This window comes from Panthera leo, chromosome D3, assembly GCF_018350215.1.
Source record: "Panthera leo isolate Ple1 chromosome D3, P.leo_Ple1_pat1.1, whole genome shotgun sequence".
Taxonomy (NCBI): Eukaryota; Metazoa; Chordata; class Mammalia; order Carnivora; family Felidae; genus Panthera; species Panthera leo.
This window is the reverse complement of record NC_056690.1, coordinates 12,594,228-12,615,476: the sequence shown is the minus strand read 5'-3', so window position 1 is coordinate 12,615,476 and position 21,249 is coordinate 12,594,228. Positions and strand designations below refer to the sequence as shown.

At 48.6% G+C, this 21,249-nt stretch overlaps 1 long non-coding RNA gene across 1 annotated transcript; it reads left to right on the top strand.

Annotated features, from left to right (window-relative positions):
* Positions 1-4,893: 4,893 nt before the first annotated feature.
* On the top strand, positions 4,894-16,192 carry LOC122204072. Its single transcript, XR_006195467.1, has 3 exons — positions 4,894-5,439; positions 7,676-7,727; positions 15,878-16,192. It is a non-coding gene; the product is annotated as an uncharacterized LOC122204072 (long non-coding RNA).
* Positions 16,193-21,249: the final 5,057 nt, after the last annotated feature.

The following is a 21,249-nucleotide window of genomic DNA, read 5'->3' as shown; positions in this document are numbered from 1 at the left end:
AAAAACTTCTTCAAGCAGGAAGAAGTAACAGGTCAGGGTCGTGGTCATGGTCACTCCTAGTTCAAATACCGTGGTGGTAAACAGCGGATATTCATATTTTCCTCTGTGCCTCACTCATTCACCAGCAGTTTGGCTTTTCGACCATCACGTGGATCCTTTGCTGAGACGGAAGGGTTCAGGAGGAAAAGTCCCGAAAACAAAGACCATCATTCATACCTCCTTTAAGATTTATGGAGTAATTCTTCACAACATCATCTTTACGTGAATCAGATTAAACACAGGCGTGACTAATATCCGTGTTTGTATGACATCAGAATAATTACGTATTCTAAATTCCCGAACAAGTTGATACTATCGGACCCTGTTACTCAGAGTGTGATATGTGGGCCAGAAACACGAGCCTCCCCTAGAGCCAGTTAGAGCTTCGGAGTCCCGGCATTTTAACACAACCCCTGGTTGATTCGTGTGCATATTAACATCTGCGTAGCACGGCTCCATCACTTCTTCCTTCATTCCTTCATCACATACGCAATCAGCATCTGCCGTGCACCAGGTACCGGGTTTATTGAAGCGAACAGAAAAGAGCAAGTGCCTGACCTCGTGGCTGTCCAGCCAAGTAGCGAAGGTGGACATCGAGTAAGTATGGACATCGCTTTGAATAAGTAAGCTGGGATCCACGGAACATGTGTGTCTGGGAGGCTGGGGGAGGTCAAGGCAGGCTCCCTGGAGCAGATGAAGTTTCACTGCACGCCAGGAGGATGGGTAAGAGGTAGCGGGGCCAGGAGAGGGTTGCCAGCAGCCAGAAAAAGATTGGGAGCAGCGGGGCACGCGGGTGGCTCAGTCGGTTAAGCGTCCGGCTTCGGCTCAGGTCATGATCTCACAGTTCGTGAGTTCGAGCCCCATGTCGGGCTCCCTGCTGCTAGTGCAGAGCCTGCTTCGGATCCTCTGTCTCCCTCTCTCCCTGCCCCTCTCACTCTCTCTCTCTCTCAAAAGTAAAAATAAACATGAAAAAGGAAAAGATTGCTAGCGCTCTGGGCAGAGGAAACGGTATGTGTCAAGGCCTCGGGAAGGGAAGTCTCGTTTATTAATGCAAAACGACTTCATTCATTCATTCACATACATTCATTCAGGCACCCACACATACAGGCACCCACACGCCCTGTGTGCCTTCCCTGACACACTCACACACACACGCATCTGTCCCCATGTGCACACACCAGCAGATTCTCTATCACAGACTTGCGTTGGGGCCTCACTGGCTGCCCTTCGTAAAGAACTTTGCAGTGATGTCAGAGAGGAAAAGTTCAAACGAAAATCAGATCCAGTAATTATAGGATTTTCTACGAGCACATTTTTTTTTTTTTTCCAAGGCTGGACTTGAGAATGAAAGAGGCCCAGGACATGAGAGGCTTTCTTGGGGGTTGGGAAGTAAGTAAATAAAACCACATTTAAGGGAGTGAGAAAAACTCCCGAAACAGTTCTTGGGAACTGCTTGGAGAAGAGGAGGACTGGGGACATAACTTTGTTGTCAACCATTAGGTTTGACATTTGCGTCTTTGCGTGGCGACGTTTTGTGGGTTTTTCAAGCACAAAGCTAAGGCCTTTCCTTTTCAAGTCCCCGTTTCTACCTAGGACAAGACTCTGAATGTCACCCAAATCAGTTCCCTTTGGTAAACAGTCTAATATGTGCTGAGCATTGGCTAAGCCACTAGGGGTACACAGATAACCACGGGATGTCCAGAACGGTAAGAGAAAGATGTAAGTATCAGACAGATGAGTTAGTTGCAAGGAGCAGGAAACTGACACATGCAAGGGTGTCTGGCTTCAGATGCTCTTGGATCCAGGGGCTCAGACAGACATTTATCACATAATCACACTAAAGGGGTGACACGATCAGATGTGATCACTCGCACTGCAGGGTGGGGAATCGACTGGAACAGAAATGGAAGCCACTGCAACGGTCCGGGCAGAAAAGCATGGTGGCTTGAACTGAGCAGATGTGAGGCTGGGAAGAAGCAGATGGATGTGGGAAACGTAGATGAGGAAAATCGCAAACACTTGGTAGTGGAGGATGGGGGCGGTGGCGGTAAGAAAGAGGGAAGTACCAAGAGTAATGCTTCGGTTTCTGACTTTCCATCTGGAAGGCTGGCTGAGATAGCTTATTTCTCTTACCTTAGCCAAGAGAGATGGGTATAAAAATTCGGACTTAGAAATAGTCTTTTTTTTCCCTGCATTGTTGCAATATAACTGACAAAATTGTAATATATTTAAAGTATACAATGCAATGGTGTGTTGCATGGATACATTGTGAAAGGATCCCACTGTTGAGTTAACAAACACATTCATCAGCTCATATATTTACTTCCTTTTCTTTTTTTTTTCTTTGTGGTGGGAACACGTAAGTTCTACTCTTAGCAGATTTCAGTTCTACGACACAGCGTTATCAACTATAGTCATCATGTCATATGCTAGATTCTCAGACCCAATTCATCTCATAGCTAAAAGTTTGTACATTTTACCAGTGTCTCCCTATTTCCCTGACTCCAAGTCCCTATAGCCACCATTCTACTCAATATGAATTCAACTTTTTTTAATTTTGAAAAAAAATTTTTAGATTCTGCATATAAGTGAGATCATGCAATAATTTTCTTTGTGTGACTTACTCCACTTAGAAGAATACTTTCCAGGTTCATACATGTAATTGCAAATAGCAGAATTTTCTTCTTCATTTTTTTGCTTTAAAAAAATGTGTCAATGTTTATTTTTGAGAGAGAGAGAGACAGAGACAGAACGTGAGCCGAGGAGGGGCAGAGAGAGAGGGAGACACAGAATCTGAAACAGGTTCCAGGCTCTGAGCCATCAGCACAGAGCCCAACGCGGGGCTCGATCTCATGAACCGCGAGATCCTGACCTGAGCCGAAGTCGGACGCTTAACCGACTGAGCCACCCAGGTGCCCCATGGATTTTCTTCTTTTTTAAGGCTGAACAATATTCTATTTTATGTATACCCCATATTTTCTTTATCCATTCATCCGTTGACATGCTGCTGAGGTTGCTTCCATGTCTTAGCCATCGCGAATAATGCTGTAACGCACACAGGCAGTCAGACACCTCTTTGGGATAGGGATTTCATTTCCTTCCACGATATACCCAGAAGTGGGGTTGCTGGATCATAGGGTAGTTCTATTTGCAATGTTTTGAGGAACCTCCGTACTGTTTTCCCCAGTGGCTGTGCCAGTTTGCATTGCCACCAACCGTGCGCGAGGGTTCTCTTCTCTCCGCATCCTCGCCAGCACGTAGTACCTTCGGTCTCTTGATAACAGCCGTCCTAACAGATGTGAGATGATATCTCACTGTGGTTTTGATATTGCCGATATTGCATTTTCCCAGTGATGAGCGGCGTGGAGCACCTTTTTCATATACCTGTGGGTCATTTGTTGGTCTTCTTCGGGGGGAAAAAAAAATGTCTATTCTGGTCCATTTCGTAATTGGGATTTATTTATTTACTTATTTATTTATTTATTCACTTATTCACTTAGTTTTGCTACTAAGTTGTAGGAGTTTCTCATCTATGTTGGATATTCTCTCATCAGATAGGTGGTTTGCAAATATTTTCTCTCATTCTGTAAGTTGTCTTTTCATCTTGTTGGTCATTTCTTGGTGTCCATTGAACCAGATAGTGTATAATCTCTGCACAGGGGTGGGGCGGGGGAAGTTTTGCTTTATTTATTTATTTTTTTTTCAGGAAACCCCCGCAGGGATGGTGAAAGTCAAGGATGAGGAGAATGCAGCTAAGAGAGGGGTATTTGTCGTAGTAGCAAAGGTAGCAGTGGGAAGCCTTGCGGAACCGTTAGGGTCTACAGCCAGGCTACCTACCATCATTCAAGTCTCAGTAGGGTCTTTGACTAGGTAGTTGACCTTGGGCAAGTGATCCACATCCTGCTCAGTTTCCTCATCTTTAAAGTGGGGTGAAGTTGCCAATCTCAAAGAGTAGTCTTTTAAAAAAAAATTTTTTTTAACGTTTATTTATTTTTGGGACAGAGAGAGACAGAGCATGAACGGGGGAGGGGCAGAGAGAGAGGGAGACACAGAATCGGAAGCAGGTTCCGGGCTCCGAGCCATCAGCCCAGAGCCCGACTCGGGGCTCGAACTCGCGGACCGCGAGATCGTGACCTGAGCTGAAGTCGGACACTTAACCGACTGAGCCACCCAGGTGCCCCTCAAAGAGTAGTCTTGACGCTTAAAGGAGCTGATCTGTGCAAACTGTCTAAACTCCTATGCGCATACAGTAAGCGCTCAATAAAGGTGAGTTGTGGTCATTATTGTCATGCGCACCTTCCTCCCTGGTGGCGAGGGGTGGTGATCACGGAGGTCAGTTTTTCTGGACCCTGATTTGGAATAAGCGTTGGGAATAGCCATGGTCAAATGACTGACTTTGGCCACAGAATGAAAGTAGGAAGGATTCGTCACTTCTGCGTGGAAGTTTTAAAGCCAGGATGCGATTTACCACATCTTTCTTTCTCTCACCAGGTTCTGGATGTTGGCTGCTTTGTCGATCGGGTACCAGAGTGAGGTCATGAGGGGCAAAGCCCTCAGCTGACCTGTGATAAAGATATACTGTGAATAAGAAACAGAGCTTTGCTGTTCTAAGGCCCTGAAACTGGGGTTTTGTTACTGTGGCAAAATCCATCCTGTCTTGGCTAATACGGTGATGGGCACTGGAAGCTGAGCCACAGGAGCCTTTGTTCCTCAAATAAATGTCTCCGAGGTTCACACCTCCATCGTATTTTACAACGATCCTATCATACAGATCCAAATAAAGGGGGGGGGGGGGGAACCTTCCTTAGCTTTCGGGGAGAGATTCTACTTAGCTTTGCAATAGTCTCCAGTGGATTCTTACTGAAAAAAAGAAGAAAAAAAAAAACCAGGCTTGACGGAAAGTATACGGCTTTTATGTAGAATGAAAACGGAAGTGGGTATCACGGCACACGTGAAAAGGAAATCTATGAAAACCACAGAGGGTTTTAAGAGGTTAAAGGTAAAAGCAAACGGGCTTATTATGTATCAGTTAAATAAACACGGGCTTCTTGCACCAGTATGGGAGAACGTCTGGTCATCATCCAACTTTTCGGAGATGTATTGAAAAATATGACATTAGGTGCATGTAGCGACTTTGGTTCTAAACCTCTGTTCTAAACAGAACATGCCGGGGCAGTGACTTACGTAGAGACGGGACCGAGAAGCAGAGTTCTAGATGTCTCCGAAAATTGCAAGAAAGTCCACGATCCCGGGAGGGCTTGTGGATCTTGAAAAGCTAGGGGTTTCACCCTAATCATGACCTGAGAGGTCTCTTCCCTCCCCTTCAATTCCAGAAATGTATTTGATGCTCCAGACATGTAGACCACAGACCCTGGACGTGGTGAGTCCTCTATCCTGACGGTAGGTATTTTGGGGTGTGTGATCAACATAGGAATTAACTTCTCGGTTCTTGCGTTTTGGTGGTTGCTGCCATCTGGTAATGGGGTGGGACGGAAACACAGTCCACCAGGCGCTCCTGGAGGCTTGGCCGTGTTTTGCATCAGCCACGTCAGCGGGAATACGATTTGCTGGAGCCCACGTGTGCGGAGCCATGGCCTAAGTGACAATCATGGTAAAGAGCACCGCTTTGGCAAGGGACAGACCTCAGTCTGTAGCTCGATTAACAAAGGTTTGTGTCCGCAGCTAGACTCTTGGAGCTAGAGACCACACAGTGTTTGAGGGAAGGCAGATCTGAGTTCAAGTCCTGTTTTCGCCACTCCCCAGCGAAATGAACTTAACCCCACCGAGTGTCCTCTTCCTTTGACGCGAAACGACGAGGGTGATGAAACCGACCTCCTGAGGTTTGCTGTAACCCCTTCGCTCGGTTTCTGATCAATCATAAGGGGAAACTGTCGTGTGTTTTTACGTTCTGTGGAAAACACAGCGAGATGCAGAGAGCTCCGGGAACACGAGTCCCAACTTCAGACCCGGGTCCGGCCGCTGATTCGCTTCGAGAAGTCACTTCAGTCTTATCTCGGCGATCTGTAAAAGCGCACTTGGCTTTCTTGGCTTTGGTCTGTCCCCGCTTTGGTTTGTGGCATAAATGCGATCACCTAGGTGACAGCTCAAATATTTATCAATCCGTGTAGCATGGAGATGGACCAGTCGGAACAGATGTCGGGCAGATGCGGGCTGGACCAAATAGGATGGCCACTCTGAAGATCCACCCCTGGGGGAGGCGTGCTGTGAAACAGGAAGCACGGCCCAGATGCAAAGAATCCATCCGTACTGCAGTTCATCCACGGGGAAAGCGAAGACGGAAATGGTTTCCACGAATAATCGCCGTCTCGTTATAGCGCAGGCACCTCGAAACAGACTGGGTCAATCAGGACTCTCAGCGGAAAGCCACAGAATCCCAACGCAGGAGGATAAAGTGAAAAGGAACTCGTAGGCGTTAGGTACTGGGGGAAAAAAAAAATCCGTTGGTAGATTGGAATTTGATTTGGTACCAAATCCGTTGGTAGATTTGGATTTGAACCCAAAGACTCAGATGATAGAGTTGAGGCTGAGTTTCATACTGTTTACCCTTCACTCCTGCTTCCTTGGACATGGGCTCCGTCCTCAGGAAGGTTTTCCCTCCATATGAAGCTGACAGTGTGGCTCCAACAGCAGCAGGCGTATATACTGTGCACCCCGCTTGCATTACACCAGAAAGGGAGCCCCTCTTTTCCCAGTAGACCCAACAAAAGGCCTAGCATCACTTCTGCGACTTGCTGTCTATTGTCACTTGCCGATGCCCGAACCAATCACGGTCTACTGGGCTGCACTGCGAAAACCAGGCTCTCTAACTGCAGGGACTGGGGGAGAGGTGCGTTCCCGCTAAAGGGGCAAGCGGATGCCAGCCGAGCTGGCGCAACAGCTGTCCGTCGCCCTGGCGTAATGAAAAGGAGCTAGGCAACTGCAAGATCGTACTGTCCTTATTCGGTCCCGGGCCCTCCCCGATCGCCGTGAATACACGGCCGTCAGATTAAAACAAAGGGGGCTGTGTCTGAATCCGCTCGTCTGAGACTCCGGCCGGTCTGCAGGTCCCTGCTTCCACTCATGAATACGTGGGAACGTGGATTTGTCATCCCACTTCCTTTGTGCCCACGGACGACAGCCCGGAGAAGATGCTGGGGGGCGGGGTGCTGGTGGGGTGTGATGGCTGTTGTCATATGGGTTTGACATGCTGTGTAAGCCTGCGTTCGCCAAGTTTTGGAATCATGAAGGCAAAGGCGAAACCACAACGTGATCGTGCAGACATTGCTTGCTTTCCTCTTATTTTTCCTCAAAGCTGTGGTACTTCGAGGGAAATTTAATCCTTATGTTGCTGTTTAATTTGTAGTATACTTAGGTCATCAAAATGGAGCCTATAAAGAGCTATCTGGTGTCCAGGGAGAATTATGAGCTTGTATATAAGCATCTTAAAATGTGCGTGTGTGCGTGTGTGTGTGTGTGTGTGTGTGTGTGTGTGTGAATGTGTGTGGATGTATGTTAGCACTTGAGATTTACCCCTTCAAAGCTCTGTGCTCCGTTAGGCTTGAACTCATCAGAAAGGGAAGTTCAAGCCTCAAAGTTAGATAGAAAGATGTACAGAGACGCTTCTTTTCTTTTTCAGGACCACACGTGGAAGGGTATGACGCAAGCTTCCTCGGACCAGACAATCAAAGGTTGGGAGTCGCCTTTCAATGACAACTTTCGGGTTGAGTTTTCTGGATTCATCGTCTGCCTTTTCTCACCTCCCACTCTTTCTTCTCTCCAGCCTGGCTTACCTCCCCGCCTCTCCACCCACACCCATCTCTGTGTGGTCCTTGAACACCTCCCTGATACTAAGGGACCACCTCCCTGATACTAAGGACCATGGGTGTGCTAATCATACTGGGCCTTCCAATGGATAATTTCTTTTTTCTCATGTTAGCATTTGACACAAACACGCTCCCCCCCTGCTACAACTTCTCACTTGGTCTGAATCATTTCATGACTTCCCACCAATCTCCCAGTTTACCCTACCTCTCCCGCTATGGCTTCTCCATCCCGCTCACACTACCGCCCGCCTCAACCCAGCCATTAGATATCGGAGGTCGTCCGGGCTCAGTCCCTGTGTTTTCTCCTGAGGTGACTTCATCCACTCCCGTGGTTTCAGTGCCTTCTCTATACCAGTGGTTCTCAAATTTATATCTGTCTCCCAGGCAGCTGCTTCGAGCTCCAGGGACTATAACCAGATGCCTCTACACGTCTCCACATGGGTGTCTCAAAGGCACCAAAACCATAGCAAGAGTCTGTTTGTTCCCTGGTGTCCTTGCATCGGTGAACAACACATTCTGGAATCGCGTTCTTTTGTCTATCTCCGCTGCCCTCTTAGTCCCAGTTACCACCATGTGCCTCCTGCGGCGGCCTCCCGTTTGACTCCATGTGTGCTGTGCCCCATTCTCGTTCTTGCTCTGCTCCATAGACACAGCTGCCTTTTGAAAGCGCTGGTGACATCTTGACACGGCACCGCTCAAGTAGAAGCCGCCGATGGTTTTCCGTGGTGCTTAGGACAAAAATGGAGGCCCTTCGCAGTGTTTACCCTGCTGGGTCTTGTCTGTGACCACTGCTCCAAGGAGCCTACAAGGACCTACAAGGAGAAGGGTTTCTTCTCCTTGAAGGTGCCCTTCTCCTCCCACCACACGTATTTGGCACACGCTGTCCCGTCTGTCTGGAACTTTCTCCCCCTCCTGTCCCATGTACCCCTGTTCATCCTTCTGACCTTAGTGTAAGGCTCGCCACTCTGGGGAGATGTCCCTTGACCCTATGTCCTACGTCAGATGACTTTGTTTTCTACATCCACAAAACCGTGCCTCTTTCCCTTTGAACGTTTATCTTGGCTGACAGTTATATTTTAATATAGGTGTATAAGATATATCATCTCACACAGGACAATATGTTGATAGCCAATGCATAAAATTATATCTTGATGTACGATTACACACGTCACACACATTTTCATGGGTTACGTGTGCACGTTCCTATTTCCCATGAGGTCTCGAGAACAGAAACCACGTGTGTCTGAATCACCACTACACCCTCAGTGTAGCACGTTTTTGGACCCAGAGTAGGTATTTCGGGTTAGTTGGGGTTTATCAGTCTGGTGGCTTCGAAAATGCACCACTCAGATCTCCTGCTACTGGTGTATTATTGACTGAAGGCCCCAGCTGCCTTGCCTCTGAATCCAACACCACGTTTGCGTGGGGACTATGCTTCCCCTGGACCGTCCCAGCCAGTAACCCCCCTTTCAAGGGAAAGTGATGCAGGTCTATTCCTGCGACTCCTGTAACAGGCACCTTTGACGTGAAGACTTCTCATTGGCCTGGCCCAAACATTTTGGAACTGAGCTGCAGCTTGAGACTTTTCCTACCTTATTCTGCTTTTTTTTTGGGGGGGGGTGGGGTGGGGTGGGGAGAGGTTCTCTCTTTCCATGGATGTTGGACCTCCATCATGGTCTGAAGACGCTCCCTGCTTTTTTTTGCTCCCTCTTCTTCATTGTTCACAGACCTTTCTCTGGGGGAATCTCTCACAGGTCTACTCCTGTCTTAGAGTCTGCGGTTTTGGAGGAGCCGGATGAACGCAGCTGGAACCAAGAGTGATGCGAGAAAGCAGAGGGCATGAAGGGGATTGGGGCTCGGCCCCCTCACAGTCCAGTGGACAAAGAGGACTCCCTCCCAAGCGGGATGAGGGGTCACCGACAGCCGCTGATGCAAGGTGGAAGCCCAGGTGCTGGAGATTTCACATGCGGTGACCAAGGAAAACATACCAGTGGAGGAGACCTCACTTTAAGGGCAATAATTTGGAGACTTGAAAGATACGGAAGGGCAATGCTTTCAAGGACAGTGGGGTCGGCTGGTTGTTGCTAAGCTTTATTGATGCTCTGAAGAGGAATAATGAGAATCTGATGGCCACTAAGAAGCAGTTGAAGGTTAAGTGTGAGGGTCAAGGAGCCCCTTTGGTACCTTACAAGGAGGGCTGTATTTCCTGCAGTCTTTGAGAGAACACAGCTGGAGATCAGACTGAGAGTCTGATACAGTCACAGAGCCCCAGAAAGGTTTACGTGCTCAGCCGTGACCAATTTTTTCCGATAATGCCATGGTTGGGAAGGTCTAGGATTCTGACGTATCATCTAGGGACATCTAGAAGGATGCCCCTGAAGACTTTGGCTCTCCAGACTTTGAACCCCCACGGCTTGAAGAGTCGGCCCGGCCCCTTTCTAGGAAGTGTCTGAAAGTTCTGCAGGCTGCAAGATGCTGTAGACATCTCACCCTTGCATCGATGAACCACCTCTCGTTCCCCCAACTTCTTCAACATGGCGGTGAAGCTGGAACCCTCATTGCATCTGTTCAGCTTCTATGGACTCAGAGCCCTGAGGCGATAGGTGCTCCGACCTGACCCCAGAAGCGTGACCCACTTTCCTCCTCTCTTGGATGTCAGGCCAGTAATGAGGGTTAAATCCCAGCATGACCCCGGGGAAGGTAACGGAGGAAAAGCCCGCGCTTGGTCATGGGTGAGTAGATGGGAAAACAAAGAACCAGAAAGATTAGGTGGTGTATCAAAAGCCATCATAAGGTGTCTTAGAGTTGACTTTTACTTAAGTGTGATATAAATCTCAAGGGTTTCTTTTACCTGGTTAGTTGAACTGCTGAAAGGTGACTCCGTGTAAAATACGAGCCGTCCTGAACATCGTTGTCATCGTTAGCAAATCACCGTTGGCTCTAGCGTGATAACTTACTCATTGCAAGAGCAGTCTGTATCAAGCACTGGGATACCCATTGGAACTCACTTCATGCTTACAACAGCCCCGTGAGTTGTATGGGAATACTGTCTCCAGTTTCAGAAGTGGAAACCGAGATCTCGAGGCAAAGCATTTGCCCCAACTCCCCGTGTTGACAGGCAGCAAAGCAAGGATGAACACGAAGTCGGCCTCTGGGGTGAGAATTCCTACCCTCGGTGTTACTTCTATGAGCAGGCTAAAATTCTAACAATCCCACGGTATTTTCGATACTCCGTTTTTAAGTTAAACTTAGCAGGAGAAAACTTACTCCCTCTCCACGAATACAGAACTATCCAAATACCTGGCAAACACTTGGGAGTGTAACCATAATAGCCTCCCAAGCCATCCAGTTTGGCTACCAACACTCCCATTGTTTCGTTGGAGAAACTGAGTCTCAGGCCCCTTGAGGAGCTGGGTGTTCCTGGGGCCATCACTCAGGCCTAAGGCGTCTCTGTCAGGGTTTTATTGAGCAGAGCTGCCTGCCGCCATATGCATTTAAGTAATGAACAAGGATCAATACCTGTCTCTGTTCTTCTTGTCCACATTCCCTTGATGACGGCCCAGGAACAGGAGGCTAGATTCACCACGAAACTTCAGCCTGCAGTGCAAGCTCATTATAGCCTTGCTGGAGCTAAATTTTCCTCGTTGAGAACCACGAGAGGCATTGAGAGGCACGAGAGGAGAGGTCAGAGGGAATTCACCGGGATCTAAATCTTGAATGCCGGTGAGCTAATGTGGCTACGTTTCCATAAACAGACACCCATCCATCAACAGATGTTTATTCAATAGTCAACAGAAACCCAGCTATGAGGCGGGATAGCCCAGTAGTTTAAAGTGTTCTCCGAATCCAGGCAGATCTGAGGTCAAATTCCATGTCTGCCGTTTACTAGCTGTGGGAATCTGTGCGGGTCTTTGTTTCCCCCGCCATCCCTGTCTCCCTTTCCTTCGTTCTTTGCAAGTTTATTTAGGTATCGCACAGGAAGAGTAAGCTGCTGACAGTGCATTAATATTCAGTGATTACTGATATAGATGTGTAATATACATATCACACACACACATATATTAGTAACATTTTTATCACGTGTGTGTGTGTGTGTGTGTGTGTGTGTGTAACCCCCACCCAGATCAGGAGATAGCACCCCATAATGTTCCCACGTGCTGCTTCCCAATCCAAATTCCCACCAAGAGGCAATCAGTACTCTGACTTCTGTCTTCCATCAATTAGTTTTGTCTGTCCTCGAAATTCACGTACATGGGGTCAAACAGAGTAGGCTCTTGTGTGTGGCTTATTTCACGCAAGGTAATATTGGTGGTTTCATCTGTGTAGTTGTGTGCAGCAATAGTTTTGTTTCGTATTTCGACACGGTTTTCACTGCATGAATATAACGCCATGCGTCCATCCATTCTTCTTTTGATAGGAGTTTGTACCATTCCGAGCGTTTGGCCATTGTAAATAAAGACGTTACGAACATTCTGGCGCACATTTTCTTGTGACGCGAGCTGTCCCTTCTCTCGGGAACACAACGAGGCCTGGAGTTGATGGGTCATTTTGCTTCTGTGTTTGCCTTTCTGTGCAGTGTCTTTATTTGATCTGCTTGGATTACATGAGATAGGTAGTCTAACACATATTACCCACTCCATAATCGTAGGAATTAGTCTAATTGTGCGTTGTTTTAAGTTTTATTTATTGGAGAGAGACAGAGACAGCATGAGTGGGGAAGGGGAAGACAGAGAGGGAGAGAGAATCCCAAGCAGGCTCTGTGCTGGCAGCACAGAGGTGGGTCTCGAACCCACGAAACTGCAAGATCGTGACCTGAGCCGAAACCAAGAGTCGGATGCTTGACCGACTGAGCCACCCGGGTGCCCCTCTAATTATGTGTTTTAATGCTGCAAGTTGAGACAATGCCGTTGTGACCTGACCTCTCCTCATCAACAGAGCCGCCCCTTCCTTCCGGCACCCAGGGTGGCCGTGAAGTTGAGTTGAGCCGTCAGGCGTCTGTGCAGGATCTGCGTGTGGCCAGCAGAGCACTCACTTCCCACCTGCCCAAGTCAACAGCAGGATCCTCCCACCCATACTTACTAAGGGAGCTCTCTTCTCCGCCATTCGCTTTATTTCGTCAGACCACAGAGAAAGGCCGGGCTTCGCTACCTCCTGCCAGCCAGCCGGGGCACACGCCGTGCTCCCCAACACTGAGATCTCATCTGTATCTGTGCTTTCGTTTCTGAAATCACTGCCCGAAAACAATATCTAGATTAGCCAGGTGAGATTCCAAAAGATTCAGGAAACAAACTCCAAAGGAATCTGGAGCGTCTCCTTGCTCTCAAAAGTGGGGCCAGGCTAAGAACAGACTCTCAAAAGAGTCCCTGGGTCCCTCCCTCCACTCCGGGCTGTGGCCATGCCCTTGAATCTACATAAGCAGAAACTCGGGCAGACCTAAACGGATTGTGGTTGGCGTTAGAAGACAGCCCCAGAGATGCAATAAATCAAGGACGACTGTAAAGGTGCTTTGTGTTCTAGGATGTTGAAACATCTCTCTGCCTAATGGAACCTTCCCCAAGGCGCTATTAACTGTAGGCATAGGTTAACATGAAGAACCACTCTCTGCCCTGTCCCCTTTCTCTTCTGCAAATAATGGGATGATGTTTCACCTCCCAAAAATAGCCCGTTGGGCTTGGAACACTTTCCCTTTCCCTCCTAGGGCTCCATGGGATTATTGGATTATGAAGCAAAGGCTTTTTCAGGCTTGCTGGCATGGCTTCCTGGTACCAGAGGGCAGAAAGCCCACATTAGCTGAAGCGCACGGACTCTTTCAGGCACCAAAGTTCCAGGCACTGTGCTAGGTGCTTTCACGGTCTTAATTAATTCTTACGGTGACCTTTTTTTTTTTTTTTTTTTTAATAAAATAAAGGCTCCCTCCCCCCTTTGCATTTTGAGATAAAGAAACAAGCAGGTCGTAAGCCTAGACCGTGCGGCTGGAAGGTGGCAGATCTGGGGTGAGAATTCTACCCTCCATGGCCTTGATCGGGAACACGTGTCATTTGCAAATGGCGGCCGCCACCGCTGAAGGCTAAAGTTGAGACTCCTGAGATTTGCCACTGACGTCTACTTACTTTTCTCAGAGGGAATGTACTCAGTTTTATTTTGAGCGTTTTATTCTTCCCCTTCCATCGAAGCCAATGCCCAACAAACTCGAACCTTAGTGATCTTGACCAAACTAACCTCTAACTAGCGTTCCGCAGAATGAAATGGTGCTCCCCTGGCCTGCTGTATGGGCTCCCTCCCAGATGCAGAATTTACCTTTTCTCCCGATTTCGCACTTGCCCCAAAGGTGATGGTGGACGTCTATTACTTTTATTGACTCTCCTGCCTTCTGGACTGCCATTCTCTGCTCTGTGTCATTCTGGTGGGACTGGAACTCAGAGGTCCCCTTCTCCCCTTCCTTACTCAGCCTGGCTATCAAGGGCATCTCCGGCCCCTTGGTGTTAGTGGATTGGTTCAGGGCGAACACGTGAGCCCTTTGTGGCAATGAGGGTGGATGCTGGGATGCAGTGGGTCTCCCTTCCTTAGAAATTGGAAGCTTCTCTACAAATAATCTAAGCCTGATGTTGTTGACAGCCATCTTTGGTTTTACGTCGATGAGGCCCAGAAGAAACGTGGAGTCAACAGAGAGGACAGAAGATAGGAGGGACGAGAGACAGACGGACAGAGAGAGAGAAAGACAGACAGGAATCTAAGGGCACATTCCAATGGCATTTCAGAGCGGGCTATGCCTAAAGCTTCTCTCTTGGTTACCCGGGGCACCACAGAGATGTGTCGCTCAAGTATCTCCCCTGTGAGTATCACGGTTGGAAGCCTTCGACGTCTACAACTTAGGATCTGCCTGTGTTCACTCAGAAGCCACACCGTGCCCGGGGTGCTCCAGCCGAGGACCGAGCATGGTGTGGGCCCAAAGCAGGGCCGTTTCTCTTCACTCTGGGTGAATCCTGTTTCCTTCCCTCTCTCCTCTCCCGGGTACCAGCCCAGCATATCACACCGTCAGAAGGCTCTCCTGGTCTACTCCTGCCCCTCTTCCTTTATCCTTCACCGGTATCTCCCTGGGACGTCTCCTGACTGTGTTAATTCTGCCCTGGCTTCTGCTCCCCGTAGGAACCAGGCAAACCCATCACGCAGGGCAGTCCATTTTTGCTTCAGGTCATTTGAATTAGCTCTCTGTCATTTGCAACCCAAAGACTCCTATTACAGAAGTGGGATCTAGTAGGTAAGGCTGCTGGGAAAGCCGTAGGTCCTGGAGAGCTATTGATCACGGTCACTGTCACTCTCAAGATCGTCTACCGAGACTTACAGGACAAGAGGTTGAGAGTAGCTGCCCTTGGGGGGGGGGGGGTGGTTCCATTTCCATAGGAAAGCCTTGAAGGTGGACAAGACCAGAGGGTAGTGAGATGGTGGGCGGGGCTCTGTACAGAGTTCAGTATTCGCTGGGCCTGTCTGTACGGTTGATGTTGAAATCCAAGGCTCCTGCTCTGTGTCTATCCTGGACTTGAAATCCTAGAGTTTTGGCCATTGGCACCTGGATGTCCCTCAGGCCCTGGGAGCTCTCCTAAAGGGGCAGCCTATTAGAGTCCCCCCAGCCCTCTCTTTTTCTCTTACTGTGACGTTCCTTAGCTTAAGGAATGCCCCACGGCCAATTCAGTAGTTTAGGGCAAAAATCTGGGAATCATTCTCGATTCCTTCCTCTCCTCCCTTCCTATGCCATCAACTGCCAATTTCCCCTTTATGAAAAGACTCATTACTTTCTTTCCCGCCCCCCAAGTGAGGCACAAAGTGAGTCAGCCTGTGCCTGCCCCGTGGAAGTTACTCCCAAACACTAAACGTTCATTTCCCTTCCCACTACCCCCCCCCCAAATCTGGCATCATATAGACTTTCATAAGTCAATAATCAGCTTTTAAAAAATCACTAAAAGGTTGTTTATTTTAATGACATTCAGAAGGTGGCTTATTCTCTTATTTTCTTTCAGGAAGAGACCCCCTCCTACCCAGACAAAAAAAGAACAACGCTTGGAGAAAGATCAACTCCACGTGCCCAAGCAACGCTTCATCAACTTTGGAATGTCACAAACGATGTGATTCTACAAGGCACCGGGAGACTGGCAGAAGGTTGCCAACTGTACCTTTTGCCAAATTAAGTAATATTTTAAACATCCCTGTCTGCAATAGCTGTTAGTTGGTAAATGCGTCCCTCGATCAAGACTGTGGCTCAAGAGTTTCGGTCCTGGGGTGCGTGGGTGGTGCAGTCAGTTGACTGGTCATGGGATTGAGCATGGTCAGCATGGAGCCTGCTGGAGACTCTCTCTCTCTCTCTCTCTCTCTCTCTCTCTCTCTGCGCCCCTCTCCCCTGCGTGTGCTCTTTCCCTCTCTAAAATAAAATTTTAAAAAATTAAAAACAAAAAAGTTTCAGTCCCGAGTTGAAGCTGCTTTTAAAGAAGCGTAAGCCCAGACTTTCAGCCTCCTTCCTTCCCCCACTGCATCCCAGCTCGGTGCCACACAGATCGCTTAACGTCTCGTCCCCTCCGTCCTTCCCATTTTCCGTCCTTCTTCCCGGCGGCAGCGTTTCCCTCCCTTTCTCTGATTCAGCATCAGAAAGGCCCCCTCCCACTCTCTCCTCCAACTGCCCAGCAAATGGAGGCCTGTTCTCCAGAGGCCAAGGGGTGGTGGACAGCAGGCACCTGAATTGCCTGCAACCTTTTAGCTGGCAGGAGAAGGAGAGAAAAGGCGGGCAGCCATCAATCACTCAGGTTCTATTGCAAAAGAGGGAATCTTTTCAAAACGGTAAGTATGGAAAGAACAGAATCTTAGAATCCAGGGCAGTCCTTGATTTTGAATACCTTTTCCTATGTGAACAGCTAGTGACCTTTTCATTCCTTTTCGGTTAGTCGTTGACTGGTGAAGATTCAGGGGTCCTCTAGTTATCTTCCCTAGGCAATTTCTGCCTCCCTTTCCAGGTACACTCAACCCCTAGGGAGCAAAACCCTTTCAACGCCACTGAATGGTCTTTTTTGGGAGAGGCAGAGAGGAAAGCTGATCAAACTCGGTCCGTCCACCTTCTTGGTCTATACCCACTTGTGTGGGAACTCCGGGCTGAGCCTTGGTTACAGGAAGATCAGCACCATGCTAGATGGGGACCATTTAGGAAAACGAGAACCCAGTTCTCTGCAAGGGTTTCCTTTTTGACCCAAAGACAGAAAGATAAATCTACAAGAAATATGACAAGAAGCAGGTCCTGAATCACGTGAATCTGTTTGGGCTTGTCAGCTCACCTGGGTTACACTGTGAGCTCCGTCCCCCTCTGCCACACCAAACAGGTCCTTCTTCTTGGCGGGTGACCTCTCTAATGAGGTGAATGTCCTCTGTGCGGCTGACCGCGCTATAATTCACAGTGTTTTTCTTTCTTTCTTTCTTTCTTTCTTTCTTTCTTTCTTTCTTTCTTTCTATCTTTCTCTTTCTCTTTCCTTCTTTCTTTCCTTCTTTCTTTCTTTCTTTCTTTCTTTCTTTCCTTCTTTCTTTCTCTCTTTTTTCTTTCTTTCCTTCCTTCTTTCTCTCTTTCTATTTCTCTTTCTTTCTTTCTTCTTTTTTTTTTTTTTTTTTCATTTTAAACTATCCAAATGTCTTATTTTCTCTGGAACTAACTTCCTCCGTGCTGACTCTGAGATGGTCAGCCGCCACCTTGCATCTAATAAGTGTTCAGGGTGAGTGTGTAGGGAATAAGGCTCTGTAGTGGTCTGGGGATTAATAACGTGATGATATACTTACTGAGATCCTCACGGTGGCGGCCCCTATAAACGCATGATTGCAATTCACGCTCACGACCAACCTGAAGGTAAGCAACGTTCTCCATATTTGATGGATGAGGAAACCGAGGATCGGAGAGGTTTAGGTGCTTTCCCCAGGGGCATTCCGCTGGTAAGTGGGAGAGTGAGGTCCAAACCCATGACCGCCTGACTCTAAGACCCATGTCCTTCCCGCAGTGACTGTCCTGCTGGGCGACATCTGTTACTTCTTCTTACCTTTAACTTACGTCTGGTTTGACTATGACTCTGGCCCAGGTGACGTAAAGGAAGTTTTGCGTTGGAAGGAAAACTTCCTACTTCAGGGCGTTATGTGTGGGGTCGGCCTTTGCGTTTCATCGGCGTGACGTTTGCCGATACATCCAATGGCCCTTCTTCTCCCCTCAACTCTTTCTTGTCTCCAAAATTGAGGCTTTGTTCAGAGAAGGCCTTCTGGGGGTGCTGGTGGTGATGGTGGAGGCAGTTCTTTGGGCAGGTCAATACACCCCCAGACAGTTGGCTTGACCAACGTTACCACGTTGATGAGAGTCTGGGAGACAGACACATCGTCACCAAATTTCCACAAGAGACAGAAGCCAGGCTCTAATAGGGTAGCTCGTGGTGCATGCTTATTCTTTATTATCACATGCTGCTATTTTGACCTTCTCAGCCTTCATACCCAGAAGCTCAAGAGACTCAAAGTCGTTCGGAGGACACGGAAAGAGAGTTAAGTCAGACCTCCGGTGAACTGGGCACTCTCATCCCAAGAGGGAGGCACATTTGAAAGGATACCGTTTTCTAACCAGACAGATTTGGGAGTAAACAGATTTTGAACCGGTGCCTTATCTTATCCGAGCCTCAGTTTCCTCGTTTTTGAAATAATGCTGCGCGTTCCAAACTATCGCAAGGATCCGACAGGGTAATGGATGCGGACCGTTTAGCACAGTTCGGGGGGCACAAAAATAGACCCTCTGCATTTGGTATCTGATAGGGAAAATGTCATTAAATTCAGCTTCATGGCAGTTTCCCCAAAGATCCCCGTTTTCAGGCTGTGCCGCCTTAGGTACAGAGGAGATCAGTGACCCATAACAGGAGGTGCCATTTATTGGACACATATAGCCGCCAAGCCCTGTGCCATAACGTTACCTTATTTAATCCTAACAAGAACCCCATGGGGTTGTACCCATATTCTCCCCACTTGACAGATGAGAAAACCGAGGCACACAGGGTTTGCCCGGGTGGCGAGGGGAAGGTTCAGGATTTGTATCGGAGGCACTAACTTCAGAATCCCGATGTTTCAGTGGGGACCGGGCTGGTGAGAAGGCTGTAGAGAGCACTGGTGGTGCGGGGGTGGCTCTGGTGGGGAGCCTTCCATGCTTCCAGAGGCTGCCCTTGACCATGTGTGTGTGAGGGGGTTCTGGGCCAACCCCGCTGCCCGAGCAAGGATATTTATAGAGGGGACGTCTCTTCCACACCCAGGAGGGTGTGCTCCTTACACCCTTTGGGATCCAAGAACCCAGTTTCAAATGTATCAGCAACTTCAAAGAGAAAAACAAAAACAAAAACAGTTCATGCTCAGTCTCTTGGAAAAAAAAAAAAGAAAGGCAAAAAGAAACCTCTCCCATCCATCTGTAACCAAATATATTTCGTGCTTGGTTTCCTTGGGCAGCCTTCTCTTAACAGCTTCTAATTCATAGAGACAAAAAACATGAAACAATTTAAGGCATTGGCACACTCAGCTCGGGGAGGCATTCTCTTCCCAGGGGAACGTTTTTGGCAGGGGCCTTCCGAGGTTGGCCTAGCTGGAAGCCGGGAGGCTCACGGGACAAGGGAGGAAGCTTTTTTTTTTTTTTTTTTTTTTTTTTTTTTTTTTTTTTTGCTTATGCTGTTCCCTGCTTGCCGAGCTGAGAGGTATTTGAGGGAAGGAAGGGGGCTGGTCTGATGATTACCCAGCGGGTACTTACAGCCAGTTGTGGAGGAAGGCTGTACGGGGGCCCCCGTTGTTCACCATGCCAGCCGAGAAGAGCCCTCACCCAGGGGTGGATTTATGGCTGCCCGTGCAGCGGGATGTATGTTTTGGCTTGTGCGCCGGCAAGGGCACAGAATTTTCCTCTTTCTTTGCCTCTCTCTCTCTTTAATCTCGACTTCAGAAGGGCAGGAGTTGGTTGCTAATTCATTTGGACTTAGAAATCTGGGCTTTTTCACGGGAGAGAGGCAGGGGCCATGAGAACGTTGTGTCATGTTTATTTACTGTGTTCAGTTAATATTTACGGAATGAAATAAATGCGCCCGTAAACGAGTGTTAGTATAATAGAAGCCAATATTTACCGAACACGTCCGGTATGCCATAGCCCCAAATGCTTTCCTGGTATTATGCAATGGATTCCTGTTATTACCCACATTTGACAGGGAGGGAAACTGAGGCACAGAGAGGCGGCTGATTTACGCGAGGTCACGCCACTGGAGTGACAGAGCACCGGGCCCAGCTGCCCCGAGGGAAGCAGAGACACGGACCCAACCCCACCGAGCCCCCCCCCTCCGTCCCCCGAGCCGGGTGCCAGCGGCACCCCCTCCCCCTGTTGGGACAAGCAAATTTATCTCTGGATCTCTCCAAGCGCCCCTCACACGGGAGGAGCAAAACTGCTCTCAGTGGAGGATCGTTGCTCTGCGTCTTTGCACCCTGATGCGATCATTTCTTGGACCCGAGTGCGTGTGCTGTTTCTCTTGAAAGGCTCTTTATACACGATGCCAAACTGTCTTGCACAAAGCTGTGCCGATTCGTAAGGCCGCCTGAAGTGCACGAGCACGCTGTTTCCAACACGCGTGCCAATGATCAGTGTTACCCGGCGCGTTCTAGGGAATCCTTGAGCGGTACTTAAAGACTTCTGGGTGTGTAGAATGGGGAGGCCCTCGGCGATGACCCCAACCCATCACTCCAGATGGGGGAGTCTGAGACCCGAAGGGCCACTGATTTGCCCCAGGCCACACAACGGCTGAGGAGTCCAGTTGGGACTCCTTGAGCGTTGGAACGGCACCTTGCAACTCTGAGCCAGCAGCCCGGCCAGTGGCCTCGATCGTTCCAAATGCCATCGCTTCATTGAGGCCAGTGTTATTTCCAGGATTCTCCTCCCAGGTGGTGTGTGGTTCCAAAAAAAAAAGAAAATTTTTTTTTTTTTTTTTTTTTTTATTGTGCTGGCTGTGGATAAAGGCAGTGCTTTGGTGGTGAGGCAGGGAGTGATGTATTCTGGGGAGCCAAAGAGCTGGTAAAAGTTTATGGGCTTGCAGCCTGCCACGGGCTGGGTTTATTGTCCTTTGTAAATTCTCTGCCATTTTCCCCCCCTTTGAAGTCAGGAGCGATGGAGTCAGTGGCCTAATTGATACAGGATGGGAAGGGGGTGGTGATGCTCACAAGAGATAGGGCCGGCATGTTCCTGCAACCGTCTGCCATTCAGTTTATGAGCCGCCTCAAAGGGGAAGGATCTGTGGACCCAACTCCCCTTAAAATAAGCTCGAGCACGTCTCTAGGGCCTTCGTGCCCTGGCCTGCGTCCGGCTCTTGGACGTTAT